This window comes from Aulonocara sp. 'chitande type north' Nkhata Bay, linkage group LG5 (genome assembly GCF_057382095.1).
Source record: "Aulonocara sp. 'chitande type north' Nkhata Bay isolate Kocher_YH1m ecotype deep benthic linkage group LG5, A_spYH_male_GT1.1, whole genome shotgun sequence".
Lineage (NCBI taxonomy): Eukaryota > Metazoa > Chordata > Actinopteri > Cichliformes > Cichlidae > Aulonocara > Aulonocara sp. 'chitande type north' Nkhata Bay.
Genome location: NC_141348.1, coordinates 36,764,248 through 36,773,789, shown reverse-complemented (window position 1 = coordinate 36,773,789; position 9,542 = coordinate 36,764,248). Strand labels below are relative to the sequence as shown.

General features: G+C 39.6%; 1 protein-coding gene across 1 annotated transcript in view; it reads left to right on the top strand.

The window, feature by feature from the left end:
- Window positions 1-9,542, top strand: part of pacsin1b (protein kinase C and casein kinase substrate in neurons 1b) — a 36,201-nt gene continuing 26,659 nt past the window's right edge. Inside the window, exon 1 of the mRNA XM_086293319.1 lies at window positions 1-172. The gene's annotated coding sequence lies outside the window, so the exon portion shown is untranslated. The remainder of the gene's footprint in view (window positions 173-9,542) is intronic.

Here is a 9,542-nt window from a genome sequence, read left to right as displayed (position 1 = left end):
ACAACCCCTCCGTTACGGTTGGTTTGTTTTGAGCCGTCTCACCCTCCCCCATCTGGCGGCTCCTCTCAGCGGCGCGTTTACCGGCGACAGAAGGAGGCAGTCTCGGGTGATGAACGGAATTATTACATTTTGAGAGCTCAAAGGAAGCTGGATTATCAATTCGTATAAATTTGTAAGTTATTCTTGATTTCTTTCATAACCGTGTGTCTGCTATCAACAGCTAGCCACCGGCGGTTGATTTTTATGATGAAGTAGCTTAATTCAGAGCAAATATTACTGCTGTCGGCGATAACGAGGCAGCAAGCGACCGCGACGATTGCCAGCGAGATTCAATTAAAGTCCACAGATTTAAAAGTTATTTTTTTTATAAAAGAAATACAAGTCTGCCTAAGATTTGTTATTATTTGCCTCCCTTATCTGTGCCTAAAACCCGCAGTTTGTATCTAACACCGCTGCTCTGTTCTGCTGCTTCACGACACTTATTCATATAAAAATGAGCAAAGATCAGCAAATCTACAATCTGAGTCCTTAGTAGGAGTTTCTGTGAAGAAAGTGCATGAAGCATTGGAGAGCCGGCCGGCAGCAGCCTGTGCGGGCTACTGCAGAGGGCAGGGAGGGACGTCTGAAGTAAAAAGCTTGTCCCTGGGCAAAAGCCCGTGCTTCCTCCAGACCAGCACATTTCTTTGATTTATCGCTGGAGATCAGCTGGTGGTAAATCAGGCCAGACAGGGCTGCTGACCTCCCCCTGAGCAGAGTCTCTCATCTCTAAGTGTTAGTGAGCTCTGTCCACGGTTCTGAACTCAGATCTTTGGTAGGCTCTGCTGTACAGACAGACCGTGAGAGATCAGACCACTGGAGACTGTGCATCTAGAATGCAAAAGGGAAAAAGTTGTGTAAGAACCATAGATTAAAATGTGCATCATACATCAATTTAATGTGCAATTAAAAAAAGAAAAACTCAAAGAACAGTTTTGCCTTTTTTCACTTCCTGTGGTTCTGAAGGCAGCTATTAGAAACCTTCTCAGTTTGATCTTGCAAACTCCAAAGTCTGTCATTTTACCAGGAGGACTAACAGTTACATAAACATGTTCATACTGTAAGGATAAAAGTGCTGTATAAACGTGTGCGTGATTGGCTGAATGAGACTTACCAAAAGTAGAGAAGTGCCCGAATTGAGTAGAAAGGCACTGTGGAAGTACCACTCCATTTACTATGTGCTTTAATATCTGGCTGAACAGTTGTGTATTAAACTGACAACTGGGGTTGCCTGCAGCTCTTCTAATCCATTACCTGAAAGAGGTCGAGGGTGTACTGCTAATTTGATTTTGAACTTCCTGAAGTAATTATTTCCCAAAATACTCTTTTAAAGTCACTTTTATTTTATTTTTTACAAAAAAAAAAAAACACTTCTTCTACATTACAGAAAGCTTACTGTGTACATGTGGGTAGATGTCCTTTGCTATATGTTAACCTGGTGAGTTAATTAACCAATAATTTGGTGACAACAGTGTCAATTATTTATTAATTATTCACATTATTTGTCAATTTGAGGATCTGATGTTTTATCTTCTCCATAATTGTAAACACTTGAGATCTGACAGCTAAAAGTTGGATAAAACACCGCATTTGTGACACGTTTCTGGAGAATTGATGAAATTGTGCTTTTTTTTAATTTTTGTTTTTTACAAATAAACATTTAAAGATTAAACCTTAATTATTTTCCAAGCACAGTCTTGTCCATCCAGTGGACTGAGCTTTGCTTTGAGTCTATAAGCTTATTCAAAATCCTTTGCCTCTCATGTTGTTTACTATAAGGAAGTCTTTGCAGCTCATTTCTCATCATCAAACTTTATTCTTTTTTATTTGAAATTACTTTTCTCTTATTAAGATGTGTATTTTGTCCTTTTTTATTCTATTCTTCTAGCAGTTGTACCAAGGAAATTTCCCACATTTTGGAAAAATAAAGTGTATTGTCTATAAACTTATTATGTGAATATTAGGAAGGTTTATTCAGCTACGATGACTGGAGCAGTAATGAAAATACTAAAGACATGATAGCAGCTCAGTCCATTTAGGCATGTAGACACTGGGATTTTTTCACAACCTTTAACTTTAAGCTGAAAGGAGAGCACTTATTATAACCAAGGTATGCAGAAGAGCGTCTCTGAGTGCACGACACATTGAACTTTGAAGCAGATGGGCTGCAAAGCAGAAGACCACGCTAGGTGCCACAGATGTTGGATAAGAACAGCAAATTAAGGTTATAATTTGCATGGGCTCACCAACATCAGATAACAGAAGACTGGAAAAACCTTGTCTCATCTGATGAGTCTTAATTTTTAGGGTCAGAATTTGGTGTAAACAATATCAAAACATGGATCCACCCTAGTTTATATCATCAGATTAGGCTGATAGTGGTGGTGAAATGATGTGGGGGGATTCTCAGCACACTTTGATCCCAACCCTTTAGTACCAATTGAGCATCATTTAAATGCCACAGCCTGCCTGAATATTGATGCTGACCATGTATAGCTCTTTATGAGTGTACCTATTTTCTGGTTGCTGCTTCCAGCAGGATAATGTGCCATGTCACAAAGCTCATATCATCTCAAACTGATTTCTTGAACTTGACAATGAGTTCACTGCAATCAAATGGCCTCCACAGTCACCAGATCTTAACCCAACAGAGCACCTTTGCTATTTGGAGAAATGGAAGATCCTCATTGTCTATTTGCAGCCAACAAAACTGCACGAACTGTGTGATGCTATCATCTCAATATGGATCAAAATGTCTGAGGAATGTTTCCACCACCTTTTTGGGTCTATACCAAGAAGAGTTAAGGCAGTTCTGCTGGCAAAATGAGATCCAATTGAGTACTAACAAGGTGTAGTTAATGAAGTTGCCAGCAAGTGTAATATATCATGAATTGATGCTTCACCACAACAGTGGGGTCTGCCCCACAGTTTGAGGACCACAAACTTAAAGAGGGAGGCCTGAGTGCACACATGTTAAAGAGCTTTCATTTGAGTGCCAGCTTGGATTAGTTTATCTGAAAAATTAGTGACACTCATTTGATTTGCTGCTGGTGGTTCAGCCCCTCTCCATTTTTGTAGGAAGGGTGACAGATGAAGTATCACTGTTAACGTAATCAATTAGACTAAAACCTAGCCCGTCTTTGCTTTTTGTATGAATAATTAGGGATATGTCATTCCCAGTGGGAATAGACACAACAGTTTGCTTCCAGTTGTCATTTGTACTTTCCATGATTGGCACGTCACATCTGGTGCACCCTGCCGATGTTAGACGATTGGAAGAAAGCAATTAGGCTTGAGTATTTCTTTCTATGTGTCCCTTTAGCCTTTGTAACCTAGAATATGGCTTCAGACATCCTAAGCTACTCCATCTATGTCTGGCTTTGGATGAATGCAATTAAAATTTTAATTTCATCTTAGTTGCTCTGAGAATTACCCCAACATTAAAACAGATGAGTGCTTTTGCTGCATGTTTTGAAAACTGCTGTGTGTTTGGACAAACTCTCCGGGTAATAATTTCCGTCGCTGAATGGAAGGGATCCACTTATAGCTATCTCAATATATTTTTAGTGGCTCAGGCTTTTAGGTAAACGGTTGAGAGAGCAGGGCCTTCGATTCTGCTGTGAACTAGAAGGTAATTGGTGTCTCAGATAGGATCCTCGCAGGGGATCGTGAGAGAAAGCAGGGCTGTTTTGCAAACCCTTAAAGGTTTGCATCCTCCATCCTTTAGAGCTGAAGTGACACATGAAATGATGTCGTTTTCACTTAGCTTCTCCTTAAATACCTGTAGATGAGTTGTGTTGTTTTGTGATCCAGTTGTTTTCGTGTAGTGTGGTTTCAACCAGAAAAAGAGTAGAAAAAGAATCTGCAGAAAAGTACAATTTGTTTTTTTCTGCTGCTGTTCCAATAGTAAGATGGATTAGGCTCGTGTCTGCTATCTGGATCTCTTTTAAGACTAAGTTTTGAGCTTTGGTCAAAACTGACTTTGTTCATGATTTTCCTGTAGACCGACTAATCAGTCAACAAATCTGTTCAGCTTAATAGATGTTTTAAATGCAGCATCTGCCTGTACATATGTGGTTTGGTATGAACCTCTCAGATCCCCCTTAAAAGCAAACCAGTAATTAAAGCCAAATCTATTGTATTTATTTACATGGGTAATATGTTAATGACTCATTTTCTGTTTCAAAATTGTCTGCCCAGCCACTGCTTGTGTTTAGGTACTGTCTGACTTCACTGCACTGTGCCTTTAGATTCTTAATCAGCACAGTCTGACAGTGACTGTGCAGTGCAGATCAGCTCCTAGCACAATCCAGACATCACATTTATACTCATATAAATTCAGTTCTTCAGCTGCTCTTTCATTACCAGGAACTAGAAGTGCTTGATAAACAGACATGTTAGAAGCAAAATATTGTAGCCATTACCTTTTCTCAGTTTTGATTTTTTTTTCCTTTTGTGAGAAAAGGTATTTTAAAGGTAAATGGGTGATTTCATAGGTTTATATTCTGTTTTTTGTGTATGTTTTGTTAACCTGACTCAGCCTTTCCCCCCAGAGGTTTAAAGCGCTACAGACCAAACAGTTAATGGGGAAAAAAATTAATTACATGCAGCCCAAGACTAAACATTTAATTTAAAAAGGCAATGAGGAAAATAATACTTAGTTGCAGTCTTTATGAAAATCTGTATTTCAAACTGGGGCTCAGGGCCCTGAAAGTTGTCCCAAGTTAAATGGATCTAAAAATAATTATAGACAAAAGCAATTATTTTTCTTGTTTTTCCTCAAATTCTAATTCATTCGCAAATTGTTTTTACCCATTAGGGCAGTACAGGCTTTCAGTCAGATGCCTCTGAAATGTAATAATTTCATCAGGCACAGTGTTTTTCCCGAGAAGACATTCTTTAGCTGTAGTTTACCACAACTCAGGTTTTTGTGAGTGTCAGTGAGAGCTTCACTGAGCAAATGCACTTGGATAAGTTGATGTGATATGTGTCACGTGATGTGCATGCCTCTATTTACTGGAGTGTAATATATCAGTGCGTATCTCTGGGGCATCTTTATTGTAGGTGTTACGTTACAAAAGGACCTCACAGCTTTAGGGGAACAAGAAGAAGCTATTAGAGGTTGTTGGCTGGAGGTTTGCTTCGGTCCTCTGAGGTTCCGGCCATCAGATTTATAGCATCAGTGAAGAGCTTAAGAGTCAAATGAGAAGGAAGGAAGAGGGCTTGATGTTGCCATAGTGACTGGGTTTGTGAAAGATGGGGTCTGTGTTTGTGTATGAAAATATATGCGTGTTTGTATGGATTAGAACTGCACCAGTTAATTTAATGACTTAAAATGTCAGAAGATACGTTTACATTAAAAAAAAAATATGAAGCCTCTGAATTGGTGTTTTGTCCAAACACTAACACATATTTACATATAATAAACATCCTGTTGTAGTGATGTAGGTCATCATGTAAAATCATCAAAGCAGAACAATAGCTAAGATATTGTCAGATGTTCCAAGGCCAAAAATGAGCTTTAAACTGGCTTACTGAAAGACCCAGAAATACTCAATTCAGTGTTTTTCCAGCGTCAAAAGGGTTTTATGATAGAGAAAGCTTAACAGTAATGAACTGTCTTCTGATAATATTTTTATTAGATTAACTCTAAACCTAAGTGTTTCTTCGGCTTGTCATAAAGTGTCAATGCGCTGCACTGTGCGCGTTTGAAAAGGACGTTTCTTTCTTCTGCATGGAAAAAGTTAATTAATTAATTAAACCTACACGTTGTGTTCATAAACCATATGTGCACTGCAGAACCGAATTTGAATATAAAAGATTCCAACTTGACTGCCCCAAAGTTGCCGGTTGAACAGCAGCCGGCATAGTTTGCCCTCACCTGATTGTATCACTGATGGTGTATCCTCTGAGTTGCTCTCACTTCTAGCTGCGTGAAACGTTTATTCATGAGATCAACAGCAGAGGCTTTTGTGTGTGCATCTCATAGCTTTTAGCAGCTGCACTGAATCAGTAACTTCCATTTTCCTGCCCAGCATCAGCTTTGCTCAGTCCAGGCTTCAGTGTGTGTGTGTGTGGTTCACACTTTAACCCCAGCAGCTGAACCAGGGGTCTTCAATAAAAAGCTCACACTGCCTCTCTGCTGTGGATGATGAAAAAAAAAAAGATTATTCATTGCAAAACACTGGCATGAAGAGCACTGGGGTCCTCAAAACTTGTCCTGGATTACTGATTGAATTCTTTGAAAGAAAACTGGCTCAGCTCTGAACACTTAATGGCGTTTAAAACCACAAGGTTGGACATAATATTTTTCACCGCTTGTCATCAAAACATTATACAGAATTAAAGAGGAACTAGCTCGTGGGTATTATAATGAAAGTAAATGTACTGTGACTTTCATTCTAGCCAGACTTTACTAGGCTGCTTTTATGTCTTCAATGAATCAATAAAACCAAAGTATTCAAAGAGTTTTACCAGTGCCTCACACACGGCCATGCCCCAGCACAATAATAAAACAGAAATTGTCAAATCACAGCAGGAAAAAAAGACTGCATTACAAGATTGTGTTTTTTGTACAGGGGCATAGAGCCAGACCTCTTGCCCTTTCCGTTTTTATTTGCCAGCACACTGGTCATAAATTACTTTTTGCAATTATGGGATATAACACTGGGGTCAAACAGAGCAGTCGCCCCCTGGGAAAAGCACAAGTAGATGACCCACAGATGGCACGTACAGAGGAGATGAGTGCCTGTCTGTGTGGATAGGCAGTTAGCTTTCTTTGATTCTGGGGTCCCTGCATGTTGTTATCTGCTGCTGTTTATGGCTGATGTTTTAACACTGCTCTGTCTGTTGTTGAAGCACGTAAGCACACCTGCTTGCTCTGAGTCCTCTTATTCACAGCATCACGCTAAATAACAGAAGAGCTATTTAGAATTTTCCTAAAATGTGTTGCGGCACTCATTATCATTCAGTTTTTTTCATGCACCATTCTAAAAGAAATGTTATGGCTCAGACTGCAGCGTTCGCATCAGCAAATCTGTATTGATTGAGTGGATGCAGCGCAGCTGAAATGTTACCCTGATGTTGACTCATCCCTGTCTGTGCTCCACAGATCAGGCTTTATCTGACCACCCGTGTGACTGTCTCCTCCCTTTGTCCTTTCTGCCCGTTTTAATCCCTGTGACGAGTAATTTTACGCCTTCCCTCTATCAGTCGGCCTTCCTTTAGATATGCAGTAACAGTTGTGCCTGGTTACAAGGTGCCTTTTAAGGAACGACAGTCTCCACCCTCTCTCGCGTTCAGCTAATTATTGATGGCGTAATGTGTCTTCTCAGGCATACGTCAAAGTTCACTCTTGCAGTGTGTGTTTGTAAAAGGCGTGGTAGACTGCAGGATGTGTCAGAGTTGCAGGTAAACAGATACTGTCTCTCAGTGTCAGGTGTCAGTTCTGTCAGAATTTCTCGAGGCAACGCTGTCGAGGACTGAGAGGCCACAAAGACGATAAACCAGGTTCAGTAGCCACTATGATCTGCACTGATGTGTCTGAATGTCTGCTTTTAGTCTGCTGTGTGTGTGTATTTAATGTGAAATTGCAGTGGAGGGTTTTGTTTTGTGGTTTTTTATGACTGATCCTGTGCCACACTTTAATTATGAATGGGCATTACTTTGCATGCCTTCAAATACCATTTTATTAGTAGCATTAAAGACCAATGTAACCTGTGACGTTGTCAGACAACAGTTTTAAATAAATGTTCATACTTCATACATTATGCAATTCAACTACCAACATTTTGTTCATACGTTTATTACTATTTGGTACCTGTGACTAATGTAACCTATGGCCAAAGTGTCTGGTAAGCTGCCTTTTTTCTGACTGTGTAACTGCTGCAGGTATTTCAGACTCCACACAGTCACCTCTGGATTCACAAAAGTCTCTGCAATTTTTTCTGTATAATGCCTGCAGCTAGACTTTGATCTGTAGTGCCACTGTAAGTATTCACAGTGGCTTCTTAGTGATATAACCACAGACGATTTCATTATTAAATTAGGGGAACAGACAGAATAATAGCACAAATAAGGTGTTTCCAGCTACTACATGAGTCATGTCTGCTTTTGTTTATTTTCTGGCTCTGTTGATGACCATCTGTAGCTATATTTCATTTGTGGATAAGTAACCTTAGAGTTAGTAAACACCTTTTTTCTCCTACTCGTCAATTAGATGTTTAACTGCTAACAATCTGTTTGCATCCTACTGATCATACCTGAAATGTACACCTAATTTTCTTTTCCTTATTTCCTGTGATGTATATTGTTATAAGGGTGGCTTGTCCTATAAAACATGGCTAGAATTTTGAATAATGAAACCAAATGCTTAGGCTTTAGGTGGTCTGGACCATTCTTTTTCTTCTGCTCTAGGCTCTGTGTGATGTTAGTGTGAATTAACATCCTTAAAATGGTTAATCCTTAATATCTAGGATGCCCCGGTCTGGTTGAGTAGAGGAGCTCTCAAACCTGATGCTCCAATCTTCTGTTTGGGCCAGGGCATCAGTCAGCTGAAAACTGGCTTAAAAGAAAGGTAGCCTTAAAGAGAGTGGAGATAGAACTGCTTGTTTTAGACAGATGCTCAACTGAGGGGCTTCACAAAGAATAGTATGACATAGCTATGAATTATTTTCATAAAAACAAGTTTGGTGCAGGCCAAGAATGAAAATATAGAAGAAATTAACATAATGCATGTGGCTTCAAAACTAGGCCTAGAAGATTTGAGCTGACAGACTGCCTTGTTCTCGTTGATTTCAAGTTCATTCTTTTAGAACTCTTTAGGTTTGGAGTCTGTTTTGCTACGGTATAAACACTGTTTTTGTTTTCCATTTGTTTGACTGAGTAAAGAATTTTGTAACATATTTGTACCGGGGAATGGTAAAACAGTCACTCAGGAGAAGTGCCTCTCGTCAAGGCTTATTTTGTTATAACAGCAGCTGTTAAGGGAGGCAAGAGGCATCCAGATTCTCTTTGATCATACACATTTTATTTACTTGCAGACTTCGTGTTTTCAGCTGAGACATCGGCTGTGATTCCAGAGTATTTTGCAGAGCTGGAGTCATGTTGTTTGTAGAATAAAGTTTGTACTAGGATTCAAATCTAACTTTCTTCAAGATGTAAAATACTTTTACATGTAAATGTTATGTGTAGGCCCGTTGGAGTGCACCTGTATTATATTGATCTTTTTGTCTTTACAGTGATGTGAGATCACAGAGTTTCTCCACGTGAGGTGGGGTTGTTCATCTCGTCTAACTGTTTACACAGCAGTGTGAATAATTGATGAATGTGTTTCTATTTATAGGACTTGAATGTGATGAGGGCAGCATGAACAGGTTGGTTCTGAGGGAAGAAAAAGAGTTGAATTTGAATAATGTGGACTGTACACAAGCTGAGAGGGGCAGAGGATGTGTGTTAGAGCAGTGGTCACCAACCCCCGGTCCTCGGACCGGTACCGGTCTGTGAGT